The sequence below is a fragment of the Nannobrachium achirus genome (assembly GCF_963921795.1).
Source record: "Nannobrachium achirus genome assembly, chromosome: 18".
Lineage (NCBI taxonomy): Eukaryota > Metazoa > Chordata > Actinopteri > Myctophiformes > Myctophidae > Nannobrachium > Nannobrachium achirus.
The window spans coordinates 41889983-41903474 of NC_137825.1; the positions used below are offsets into that span (position 1 = coordinate 41889983).

General features: G+C 44.7%; 1 protein-coding gene across 1 annotated transcript in view; it reads right to left on the reverse strand.

The window, feature by feature from the left end:
- snx29 (sorting nexin 29) overlaps positions 1 to 13492 on the reverse strand; it is a 196896-nt gene that overhangs the window by 100134 nt on the left and 83270 nt on the right. The window lies entirely within an intron of this gene.

Consider the following 13492-nt stretch of genomic DNA (forward strand, 5'->3'; position numbering starts at 1 on the left):
TAGAGAAGAGGAGAGAGAGAGATACAGTATATGGGGTAAGGGGGGTGGTAGAGAAGAGGAGAGAGAGAGATACAGTATATGGGGTAAGGGGGGTGGTAGAGAAGAGGAGAGAGAGAGATACAGTATATGGGGTAAGGGGGGTGGTAGAGAAGAGGAGAGAGAGAGATACAGTATATGGGGTAAGGGGGTGGTAGAGAAGAGGAGAGAGAGAGATACAGTATATGGGGTAAGGGGGTGGTAGAGAAGAGGAGAGAGAGAGATACAGTATATGGGGTAAGGGGGGTGGTAGAGAAGAGGAGAGAGAGAGATACAGTATATGGGGTAAGGGGGTGGTAGAGAAGAGGAGAGAGAGAGATACAGTATACGGGGTAAGGGGGTGGTAGAGAAGAGGAGAGAGAGAGATACAGTATACGGGGTAAGGGGGTGGTAGAGAAGAGGAGAGAGAGAGAGATACAGTATATGGGGTAAGGGGGTGGTAGAGAAGAGGAGAGAGAGAGATACAGTATACGGGGTAAGGGGGGTGGTAGAGAAGAGGAGAGAGAGAGAGAGATACAGTATACGGGGTAAGGGGGGTGGTAGAGAAGAGGAGAGAGAGAGATACAGTATATGGGGTAAGGGGGTGGTAGAGAAGAGGAGAGAGAGAGATACAGTATATGGGGTAAGGGGGTGGTAGAGAAGAGGAGAGAGAGAGATACAGTATATGGGGTAAGGGGGTGGTAGAGAAGAGGAGAGAGAGAGATACAGTATATGGGGTAAGGGGGTGGTAGAGAAGAGGAGAGAGAGAGATACAGTGTATGGGGTAAGGGGGGTGGTAGAGAAGAGGAGAGAGAGAGAGATACAGTATATGGGGTAAGGGGGTGGTAGAGAAGAGGAGAGAGAGAGATACAGTATACGGGGTAAGGGGGGTGGTAGAGAAGAGGAGAGAGAGAGATACAGTATACGGGGTAAGGGGGTGGTAGAGAAGAGGAGAGAGAGATACAGTATATGGGGTAAGGGGGGTGGTAAAGAGGAGAGAGAGAGATACAGTATATGGGGTAAGGGGGGTGGTAGAGAAGAGGAGAGAGAGAGATACAGTATATGGGGTAAGGGGGTGGTAGAGAAGAGGAGAGAGAGATACAGTATATGGGGTAAGGGGGGTGGTAGAGAAGAGGAGAGAGAGAGATACAGTATATGGGGTAAGGGGGTGGTAGAGAAGAGGAGAGAGAGAGATACAGTATATGGGGTAAGGGGGTGGTAGAGAAGAGGAGAGAGAGATACAGTATATGGGGTAAGGGGGTGGTAGAGAAGAGGAGAGAGAGATACAGTATATGGGGTAAGGGGGTGGTAGAGAAGAGGAGAGAGAGAGATACAGTATATGGGGTAAGGGGGTGGTAGAGAAGAGGAGAGAGAGAGATACAGTATATGGGGTAAGGGGGTGGTAGAGAAGAGAGAGAGAGAGAGATACAGTATATGGGGTAAGGGGGTGGTAGAGAAGAGGAGAGAGAGATACAGTATATGGGGTAAGGGGGTGGTAGAGAAGAGGAGAGAGAGAGATACAGTATATGGGGTAAGGGGGTGGTAGAGAAGAGGAGAGAGAGATACAGTATATGGGGTAAGGGGGTGGTAGAGAAGAGGAGAGAGAGAGATACAGTATATGGGGTAAGGGGGTGGTAGAGAAGAGGAGAGAGAGAGATACAGTATATGGGGTAAGGGGGTGGTAGAGAAGAGGAGAGAGAGATACAGTATATGGGGTAAGGGGGGTGGTAGAGAAGAGGAGAGAGAGAGATACAGTATATGGGGTAAGGGGGTGGTAGAGAAGAGGAGAGAGAGAGATACAGTATATGGGGTAAGGGGGTGGTAGAGAAGAGGAGAGAGAGATACAGTATATGGGGTAAGGGGGTGGTAGAGAAGAGGAGAGAGAGAGATACAGTATATGGGGTAAGGGGGTGGTACTGTAGATAAGAGGAGAGAGAGAGATACAGTATATGGGGTAAGGGGGTGGTAGAGAAGAGGAGAGAGAGAGATACAGTATACGGGGTAAGGGGGTGGTAGAGAAGAGGAGAGAGAGAGATACAGTATATGGGGTAAGGGGGTGGTAGAGAAGAGGAGAGAGAGAGAGATGGGGTAGAAACAGAAGCAGAAGAGCACAGACTAAATAGACAGTAGGAGACAGACAGACGTGGAAGAGCCTACAGATGTTTCAGAAATTAGACAAACAGCTGCTCTGTAATAAAGAGAAATAACTGAGCAACGATCCCCAGCAGCTGACACAGCTGTGTGTGTGTGTGTGTGTGTGTGTGTGTGTGTGTGTGTGTGTGTGTGTGTGTGTGTGTGTGTGTGTGTGTGTGTGTGTGTGTGTGTGTGTATGAGAGAGAGAGAGAGGGAGAATCAGCTCCCTTCCCCAGATGTCCGTCTCCCCAGAGTTCCTAGTAGACTGGGCAGACCCCATCCATCTCCCTGGACAATCTGCACTGAGACAGTGTGTGTGTGTGTGTGTGTGTGTGTGTGTGTGTGTGTGTGTGTGTGTGTGTGTGTGTGTGTGTGTGTGTGTGTGTGTGTGTGTGTGTTTCTATGCATTTATATGTAGCGTGCACGTGTGTTTGTGTGTGTGAGTGTGTGTGTGTGTGTTCATATGGCTGCACTCAGACTGGAACGCACTAAGTTGTGTGAGAGTTGTGTGGGGGAGGCGGGGGGCAGAGACAGCACAATGCATTCCGGATGGAAGTCTAGTGGTTTGAAGTCTAGTGCGTGTTGTGTGCTTGTTGGATGGTGCTCTGTGCAACCACAGGACTCTCACTAGACTTCAAACCACTAGACTTCCATTCGGAATGCATTGTGCTGTCTCTGCCCCCCGCCTCCCCCACACAACTCTCACACAACTTAGTGCCTGACTGTCTGTGCAAAGCCTATGAGGTACCGTGTGCAATCACGTATGCAGCAATGATCACTTTCCGTGCATGTGTGTGTGTGTGTGTGTGTGTGTGTATCTGTGTGTGAGCTAACGAGGCTAGTCGGTGGGAAACTCCAGTGAGAGAAGGAGGCACACAGTCCAGTGTTTGCCTGTGCACAGTGAGCTGAATGCTGCTGTCCGCCAACCCTTCCCAGCATGACTAATGTGAGTCAACAAGCTCCACACAGGGAACTAAATCCCCCCCACCATGTGTCCTCCTCCTCATGACATACTATCGTAAATGACACACCAAAACTAACATTTAAGGGCTGTCCACACCAAGAAGGATAACGATACCGTTTTTAAAAATTCATTTTGGAGAGGAAGCACAATGGTGGGAAAAAAGAAAAAAACACTGTTCATCTGCCAGTGAACTCGGGTGAGGTGCTGGAGCCAAAGGGAAGCAAATGAACAAGAAAGGGCAGCCTCAGCACACTCAACGTTTCCTTTTATTTTATTATTAAGATTTTTCTTCAGGCATAAAGCATGAAGTGAATAATGGCAGTACAGAACGTGAGGGTTCAAAGACTCACCATGGCAGGGGTCAAACTCTATGCCCTCGACCACACACCAGGGCAGCAAGGTGGGATCGATGCACCTTGTTTCCCAAAACAGGGAAAGGTCTTACTGTGGACCAGTAAGACCTCACCCTAATTAAAAGGGTGAGGTTGCGCTGAAACATCAGAGCTTCTTGATACGGCACAGTAAGAAGAAGGAGTTGAGCTATTAATCTGTCTGGTCGAGTCATCATTGTGATGTCAGAACAGGTCAGCTATATCCAGCTCCATATATGGAGATGTGTGTGGCCATACGGTATGGCCCATACGTATTTACAGTATGGAGCGTGACATGAGGCGTCCGTGAGGTCAGATGTAGAGGTATTGAGATGGTCTGGCCATATATGGAGCGTGTGTATATATATATATATATATATATATATATATATACATATATATATATATATATATACATATATATATATATATATACATATATATATATATATATATATACTGTATATCCACCTGTTTCCGCGAGAATTTACTGTAGCATTATCTGCGGGACACTTCCGGTTAACAGCAGACATACAGTACAAGCTCACGTCGCGTTGCAGATGCAACCGTTGTGAGCTTGTACTGTAGATCACACGCCAGAAGCTGCTGCACACTTTCTGAGCAATGCACGATGGGACGTTGGAAAGTTGTGGATATATATATATAATATATATATATATATATATTTGTATTATTATTACAATAGATCAGCTATGTTCACAATTAAACAGTACTTAAGTGGTTAATTTTCTTGGGAAACTCATTTTCTAGAGGAGCAGCAAGCCAAGAGGAGCAGCAATGAGACGGGACAGAGCGGAACGGGACACGAGTGTGTCGTGCCCGGGTAATTGCACAACCCCTCAGAGGGGGCACGTTCATCAGAGGCAACAAAATGTAAGCATTTACAACAAAGGAAAGATGGAATGATGAAAAGAGACTGCAAGAGAAACAAATGACAGGGTTGAGGGGAAGAGAGAGAGAGAGAGAGAGAGAGAGAGAGAGAGAGAGAGAGAGAGAGAGAGAGAGAGAGAGGGAGGGAGGGAGCAAGAAAGAAAGAAACAGGAACAGAAAAGGGAAATTAAAGAAGATTGGGCAGCATTTTGATTAAACACCTGTACCGTAGTCATCTTGTAGAAAGCACATAAACATGGGCTCACACTTGTGTGCATTAATGGGTGTCCATCTTGCCAGAGCGAGGGGCTTCTAAATAATACATAGCCTGTCAGCATCCTCAGCAACCCCCCCAAACAACAGTCTTAATGTTCAATCGAGTGGAGCGCGACTGCAGCCACTCAGCGGTGAAATTGGGGCCCCGGCAGTTTCGGGTGCTTTCATATCTTATCTTCTTATGAAATCTCTCCGTCCATCCCTCTGACCCCACCCCCCCCACCTCCCCCCCTCCCCGGGGTGCAACACTTTTTTGCACCCCCTCCCTCTCTGGTTTCTTGCCACATCCTTTCAGGAACTTGGTTTATTTCTCCGTATTTTTTTGCTCCCATTAAATCCTTAATTATTTATTATCACTAACGAGCATTATTGTTGTAATGGTCCATTTTACAGTGGCCTCATTCCAGTTTCGGAGGAAGGAAACCTTTCTTTCTCTCACCCAAATGTTTCTAATCCTTCCGCACCGCCATTTAATCCTGTATTCACTTACTGTATTTCTCCTGCATGTTATTTCTTTTTCCTCAGTTCAACCTTTCCATTCATATCCACTTGTACAGTGTACAGCTCTGTGCAATTAGCGTGTCACCAGTCACGTTGTGAAGGACAACCTTTACCTTCAATGCATATCAATGAAAAAACACCGCTTTTCACACATGCTTGGGTACGTGAGTGCACACATACACACACACGTACACACACGTACACACACACACACACACACACACACACACACACACACAATGGAGCTCAATCACAAATTGGGATTCAAGGTTGATCCGTTTTCATTATAAAACTACAAGGACAATGGGTGGAGACAATAGCAGACATTATGTTCACACCTTGCCACATGTACAAATATGTAACCTCTCTCCCCCCCGGCATCCACACACATTACATTTATCATGCACACATGCACACACAGTATGTCTCCCATGTGCACACACTCTAATGCAGGCCCCCACAACCCTCACCCTCAGCTCTATCTCACTCAACCCTCAGACACAGTGTAAAGGTAAAAGGTAAGTGGATCACGTACTAGTCAGGCCATACATTATTGCGAGGCAGGCTGGGTAGCAGGCGAGAGTTAATTAACAATGGCTAATCAACAGCAATCTGCTTTCATTTTCTAAGCAGCCTATCCCTTCTCCAGATAACACAGGCGTGTCTATTAGTTAGTGCGTCTGAAAGAGACAGAGGGAGTAAAGTGTTGTTGAGAGCGAAGGCGAGAGCGAGTGAGATAATCGATAGAAAGAATAGAGGGAAAAAATGGTGACATGAAGGAAGACGCAAAGAACGTGAAGTTCACAGAGCCGTACACTGTGAAGTGGGTGAGAATGGAAATGACTGGTTGAGCCGAGAGAGAAGAAGAGAGAGATTGCTGCATTAATTGCGAGGGAAAGTGAAACTGCATACCGTAGGTAGGATGAGAGATTTGAGTAGAGTTAAAAGAGTGAAAAAGAGTGATGGTGAGAAACCGGAAGAACTATTTGAAGATCCGGATCCAGATCCGTGGATCCAGTCCAGGGTTTCTAATAAAGACAGCTAAATCAATAGGAAGTTGACATCAAGTAAAACACATTTTGTTGTATGAGTGAATCAACGAGTGAGTTTTCTTAAGCATCCACTGGGCCAAGCAAAGCGCTCTGATCGGCTACTTCTCCCTTTGCGTTTGTTGTCTATTCTTGGTTGGTGCGTCGCAATGATCGGTATGCCCAAATCTAAAGGTTCTGTGGTGCAAAAACTAAGTGAGATTAAAATGCGTAATTTGTTTTAATCGCGTAAATTTTCTGTAATTAATTAATCGCAATTAATCAGTTAAAGTCCCAGCCCTAATAATAACATAGTCCCTGTCCCAGGGTTGAAGTTTGGAGCAACAATTTCACATCACATTATTGATACTGCATGAAATTCTACAGCTATAAAATGACACAGACGGTCCATGTCACACACAAGGGCTGAAGCACTCACGGTAGCACACCGACAGGGGCATGTGGTCGACAGGGGTACATCCACGTAGGACTATATGCTCTCAAAATAACACTACATCATACAGGCAATTGATCTATTGCAGTGGTTCTCAACCTGTGGGTCGGGACCCCCAGGGGGTCCCCAAATTATTTTGGGGGGTCCCCAGATGACTGACTTAACTCTCCCCACACTTTGAACGTTCACGTTCGCCCGATTTCGCAAGACCTCTGCGCCAATACGGCGCTCGTTCGGTTCGTTCGTCTGATGACTGTAAGCTGATGAGGGGTCGCGCGGCCGTGTACTGTAAACACATTTTCCGCGGTGATGGTGTAAAAAATCCATTATGCGTTAACATCAACGGAGAACAATTCACTTCCTTGTTGATTTCTCTGGCTCTGAGGCTCTGTGGCCAGTGACTGGTCTTCTTCTTCTTCAACACATAACAGGCAAATTCACATCCATTCTCGCATGACGCCGCCCTCTGCTGCCTGGCAGACCAAAGTGCACTATTGCACAACCAAAAAAAAAAAAAAAAAAAAAAAAAAAATGTCTGTCTGTCTATCTACTATAACGTCGCAAAGGTAAGCCGCTTTTTGATGGCACCAGACCCAATAAATAAATAAATAATCTGGCAGTAGGAGAGTTGTGCAACATTGTTTTCTCACTCAACAGTAAACAAACCAACATAACGTTTAAGTGTAAAGAGGGTTTATTCCATATTTCTAAAGTGACAATTTAAGGACTTTTTAATAAAATGACAAATTAATTCAAACAAATTGTCAAATATTAGAGGCAGAAATTGTGAAAATAGCAGATCTACATGCTTGTGAGCATGTAGATCTGCTATTTTCACAATGGAACCTTGTTATACAAAAAGTAACTATTGGTGCTCGTAGGTTGGGAGGTCCCCAGTTAAAATATGATTATTTTGGGGGTCGTGGCCTGAAAAGGTTGAGAACTACTGATCTAATGTACTGTGCGATTCTATCATTTAGTGTGAGCTAACATCCCCAGTGAATTTCCCAGTGGTGATAAAAAAAAAAAAAAAAAATATTTGTCAAAATGTCAAAACTTTGGCGCTTCAGATAAGAACCGTAAGCCATTTTTATTGTTTGTATGTTTACCAGTGACTCATGCAGTTTGGCTCCGCACCAGAGAAGGGGATGTGTGTAAGACTTACCACAAACTGTTATCACAGGCTCACATAAGCAGTTAAATCAATACGACTGTGTAACTATGTGTACCGTACATGCTCACACACACACACACACACACACACACACACATAAGAGGAGTCAATTGTCTATTATGGTATACTTCTTCCCGTCCATATGCTGACTTATGACAACTTGGAGACTGTGCTGAACAACATAGTGTACATCGACTTACATCAATCGCTGCTGTGTTGCTTTTAAAGCTGTGTTACCTTTTTATTGGATAACATTTTATTTCAACCCGTTAAAAGAAAGCTGTATGATAGAGAATCTTAATACATTTTAACAGTACATCTGTAGCGGTTGAAGGTGGTCTCTTCTATTGAGAAGAGCTTATGATGAGTTAGGAATAGGAACACTAGCGGCTGACAAGCCGTGTAGCATGAAGATCAAAGCGCAACATCTGCACATTATTACACATCTCACCCTTCTCGTAGCTCCCTGATAGTTACGTTGTATAGCATGAAGATCAAAGAGCAATATCTGCAGATTATGACATATCTCACCTCCTCTTAGCTCAGTGGCAGAAACTTCCATCGCCCATGCCCTGCAGGAGACCCGGGTTTGGATGCCAGAAAGGATATCAATCTTATGGATTGCAGCTTTAAGGCCTGCCTGTTCTCCTTGACAAAGTGTGACATGTTCAAACATCTAAACACACACACAGGACCCCCGAGTCAAAAGGCAACTCATCACCAGCACTAGCATCTCGCCTTCTTAAACGCATCCAGGGAGCTATTGGTGTGCTCTCTTTCTCGAGACTAACGTGAGCCGAGCAGGCCCACTGATCTGCCAAGCTTATTTTCTTTTTCCCATTTGCTCTTGGAAGTGTCCAAAATAGGCCCAAATCACTGTAAACTACCACCATACCACCATCCATCAGCAGTGAAGTACAGCCTATTTACAGCCCTGCAACACGACAGGGATGCAGTCAGTGGCTTGCGCACATGCACGCACACACACACACACACACACACACACACACACACACACACACACACACACACACACACACACACACACACACACACACACACACACACACACACACACACACACACACACACACACACACACACACACACACACACACACACACACACACACACACACACACACACCCCTCATTCAGTTTGCTCCATGTGTCCAGGAACCTGACGATGGATTCGCCAGGGTCAGTTTTAAGTCTGCACTGAAAACATTGCCTCCAGTCACAATGCAAACTGAAACAACAAATCTAAAAGCAAGGGTCGTGTAAACTATACAAACAACACAGCACCACACCACAGATACACAACGGTACTGCTGGCGTTAGAAAAGGTGGGATTAAGTGTCACTGTTTGGCGCATCACGTTTGTTTCTTCACAGTCTACAAATAAATGTTTAAATATGTTTTAAACACCTGGTGAGGTGAGAGATGTGTTTCCAGCTTTTGCAATGTGAGATTTTAACTCTGTCAAAATTGTGACACACAAAACAGTAGAGTTGTCTCTCGCATCTGTTTTTATAAGTGTGTTAACAGTGTAAATGACATGCAGAGAAATAAATTATAATTTTGGTCTGGTTGGTGCCATTACAATTGTACATTTTTTTTGGTACTCTTCCATGATGCAAGTGAAGTGTGTCCATTAATCACTTTCCTAACATTCTGCCATGGGCCCAGTCTTTGTTTGCGACTATTTGTAAGGCCCTCACCATTTATTTAGCTTAAAACAAAATGTATGTAAGTCGACAAAGAGTGGCTGCAATTAGTTTTCGTACAAGCTCCCAACATTTTGCAGTTTTGAAAAAACATAATTGAGGAAGAAACAAAGATAGCAGGGCAATAGCATTAGTTATATTAATAATGTGCATGGTCAAAATAAAAATAAGACAAAACTTAGCAGCAGATATACTGTAGAATCACAGACTCTTACACATGGAAGTCAACCGTTCTCAAAGTGAGGTCCAGGGACCCTCAAGATTCCTTGAGGCGGTTCAAAATGGACCCTCACAGGTCTATAACTAATGGAACACATGGATTTGTATGCTCTCAGACCTATGGGGGTCCCTGAAATTAAAACGTTTGGAAACCACTCATGTAAGTGTATACAGTCAGTACATAAATGATTGTGCCAGTGCAGCAGCAATGGAGCATGTTCATAGTCACATAAAGAGATAAAGCCTGCATGCCGGCCTACAGGATGTCGCCAAGACTGACATGGCAACAGGGCTCAGTGCTTGTTCATGCAGGAAAGTTTCACAGATGCAACATTCCATAATAGGAGCCGCACAACACTGCGTTATACAGAAATAATTTGACGAGACGTTGCTTACACAGGGCAGAGTGTGTGTGTGTGTGTGTGTGTGTGTGTGTGTGTGTGTGTGTGTGTGTGTGTGTGTGTGCGTGCGTGCGTGCGTGCGTGCGTGCGTGTGTTTATGTGTGCATGCAAGTTGGGGTTGGAAGGGATTGATGTACTCAATCAATCATCGGTGTGTGCACCGCATGCAATTTCCAAGATTGCATGAAATTAATGAATATTAATGAAGCCATTTTTTTTCTGGAGGCACGCAAAGAGCTTAATTAAATATTCCCATAATCTGAAAAAGGACAATAATTGGATTATTGTGTGCATGTAAATGCAATAACCATCTCTCTTCGAGCGCTGACATACATACACGCTACTGTATGTACAAAAAAAAAGAGGCACAAACAAAAATGCATGCACTCCTCCCTTTAAAAAAGATCATAACAATAATCGCTCACTGCCTTCTGGCTGGGAGCAAGACAGTGCAAACTAGCTTGCTATGTTTATTTGTATTTTTATGTACAACAATCTGGAAACATGTAGATCCTCAGTCAGGCCTGATATAAAAATGTGGCGTTAACTTCATGTGACCGTAAACAAATTGTGTTGGATTGCTTTGTGCATTTGGAATGATGCCAGAGTGCGGGTGGATTCTCTCCAAGTCTGTGTATTTTATAGCCCATAATATCATTTCCTCAAAAGAAACGCATACCGTACGATGCCGTCTGGTGTTTGCAATGAGGCGGAGGTTGCAACCTCGCCACGTGTTTGATCGGAGCCGTTCCTCCTGGTTGGCGGTGGGGCTTTCTCTGCTTTGCTAGCTTACCGAGTTATGGCAACACACGCTTAAGAGGGAAATGAGGCCGCCTTAGCAACTGTAAATTACATTACCAGTTTTTCCCCTCTTTATCCCAAATGCTACATATGTCTGCTTAGAACCGCGCTATACCCAGATCACAACTTCATCTTCCTTGCTGAAAATGACAGAGGGAGGGGGAGAGAGAGAGAGAGAGAGAGAGAGAGAGAGAGAGAGAGAGAGAGAGAGGGAGAAAATGAGAGCGAGAGAGAGAGAGGGAGGGAGGGAGTGGAAGAGAGGGCTCAGGCTAACTTAAACTTGTCAGATTAGCGTTGGGCTCTTTGAACAGGCTTCATCTCTAGCCATGATTGCACTCCTAAGATGAAAAGGCGAAGGAGAATGTGCACATGTCTGGGTCTCTGTATGTGTGTGATCCCAGTCTAATGTGTGTGTGTGTGTGTGTGTGTGTGTGTGTGTGTGTGTGTGTGTGTGTGTGTGTGTGTGTGTGTGTGTGTGTGTGTGTGTGTGTGCGCGCGTGCGTGCATGTCACTTGTAAAATATATATATACATTGTGATATTATCAAATATAAATATCAAACAACTCAGGTATAAAACATCTGAATAACCAGAGGGGTATATTGTTTCAGGAGCAGAAGCAAACCAAATCGCCCCCAGTAAATCGAACCCTATACACATACTGTATACATACACAGTGAATATGAATATATATATATCTTTATATTATATTTCCAAATCCTGGGCTGTTGTGTGAGGATTTGACCCGTTTAGTGCTGCAGGGAACAGCGAGTACGTCCTCTAAGGAGGAGGAGGCTATGTTTCTGTTTAAAATTGCCATTATCTCACTCCCGTGTGCATTACGGGAAATGAGTTTCAAGTAAAGCCCTTGACCCGATAATGCCGCTCTGGCTGTTTTTCACCTGTTCTCCGGGCGAGGAGGAGAGAGAGCCAGATAATGACGGGGAGGACCGCTATCTCTGGCTCAGTTATTTACCACGCCGCCACTACCTGTCAATGTGCGCCCGACTGCATGACACGGTACAATGATGGAGGAGGAACGTGAGTGTGCGAGCGTGCAAGTGGCGTGCGTCTATGCGTGCGTGCATGCTGTGTTCCCACGTGGCAGGTGGTCGTTTGCACAATGCACAATAATGCAAACAGGGCTGGTGTGTGCATGTCTGTCTGTGATCGGGGTCATGTCTGTGTATTTTGAAAAGGGAATGCAGGAACACCTAATTAGTCCTGGGATCAAAGCAATTATTGCGAAAAAAGTATTTAAAAAACGAAAAAGATCACCCAAAAACATCTTAACACAAACTCTGCCATCAAAATACCCCTTTGTACCCCTTCTCTGCCATGCCCGTAGAACCCGTAAATGTAATAAAAATTAATTAAAAAACATTTTTTTATCGAAGCGCAACTAAAATAGGCCGGAACTAATGCTCCGTGATCGGTTTCTACACGGACACATTATTGAGCGGACAACTTTAACATTGGAGTCCCTGAACCAGAAGTGGAAGTCCGTCCTCTATTTTGGCCCGTTAACTTTCTGTCTGAACTCCGCGGCTTACAGATGGAGAACTTATTGATCAATTGAAAAAGTTTCAACGGATTTGAGAAGCTGATGGAATATGCGAACACACGATGCATAGCAGTGTCCGATCACGCACGATGGGAACTGGACGAGCGCCCACGTTAACAGGTAGGAGAAGCCGGCAGTGAAAGACATAGAGAAATTAACGGGCTTTACGGCCGTAAACTACGAATGAGTTAACAGGAAAGTGTCAAGACTCCAGACTATTGAGAACAGAACTATTAAGCATCGTTGCTGCCACATTCACGCCTGGCAAAACTCACATGTTTACACGACCAGGGCACATGCAAAACACACATCCAGTTACTTAGAGAAAACACAAGTACATCCATTCCAGTTCAAAGTTGTGTATCCATAGGTACATCCATTTCACTTATACAGTACTACAAAGCAGATCATGTATGTCCACACACACACAAAATATGCCCCAGTTTGCTCATAACACACACACAACATCTGCTCACATATTGTAGGCAGTATGCACTGGTCTGCATTTACGTGCATCCATAATCTGTTGCTGGATGAAATGTTCCCTGTGTTTCAGTTCTGGACAAATCTCTTTGTAGGAGAACTGAATTTGTGCCACAAGGCAGTGGAAGCAGGGAGGTTTAGAGACTCTCTTGTGAATCTCAAACACCTTGCTGTAATCTCACACAGATGGATGTGCACACCCAGAAATGTGTTTTAGGTAAAGATTGGCCGACAGCCTTGGCCCTATGGTAGATCTCTACGGAAGTATCGGGGATTAGGATTTAATCCATGCCTGTCAATCTGAGAATGTTTGTGGTTGTTGTTGTTCTGAAAGGCAGAGATATAATACGAAAGTGAAAAGTTCACTTTTTTGTTTGTTCCGCAAGACCAAACAGACCGATCCTTTAATACGATGAGGGCACAAACAATCTACTGGGACAGCCTCAGCCAACTTGAAATGATCCAGTGGACACCACTACAATTATCCTCACC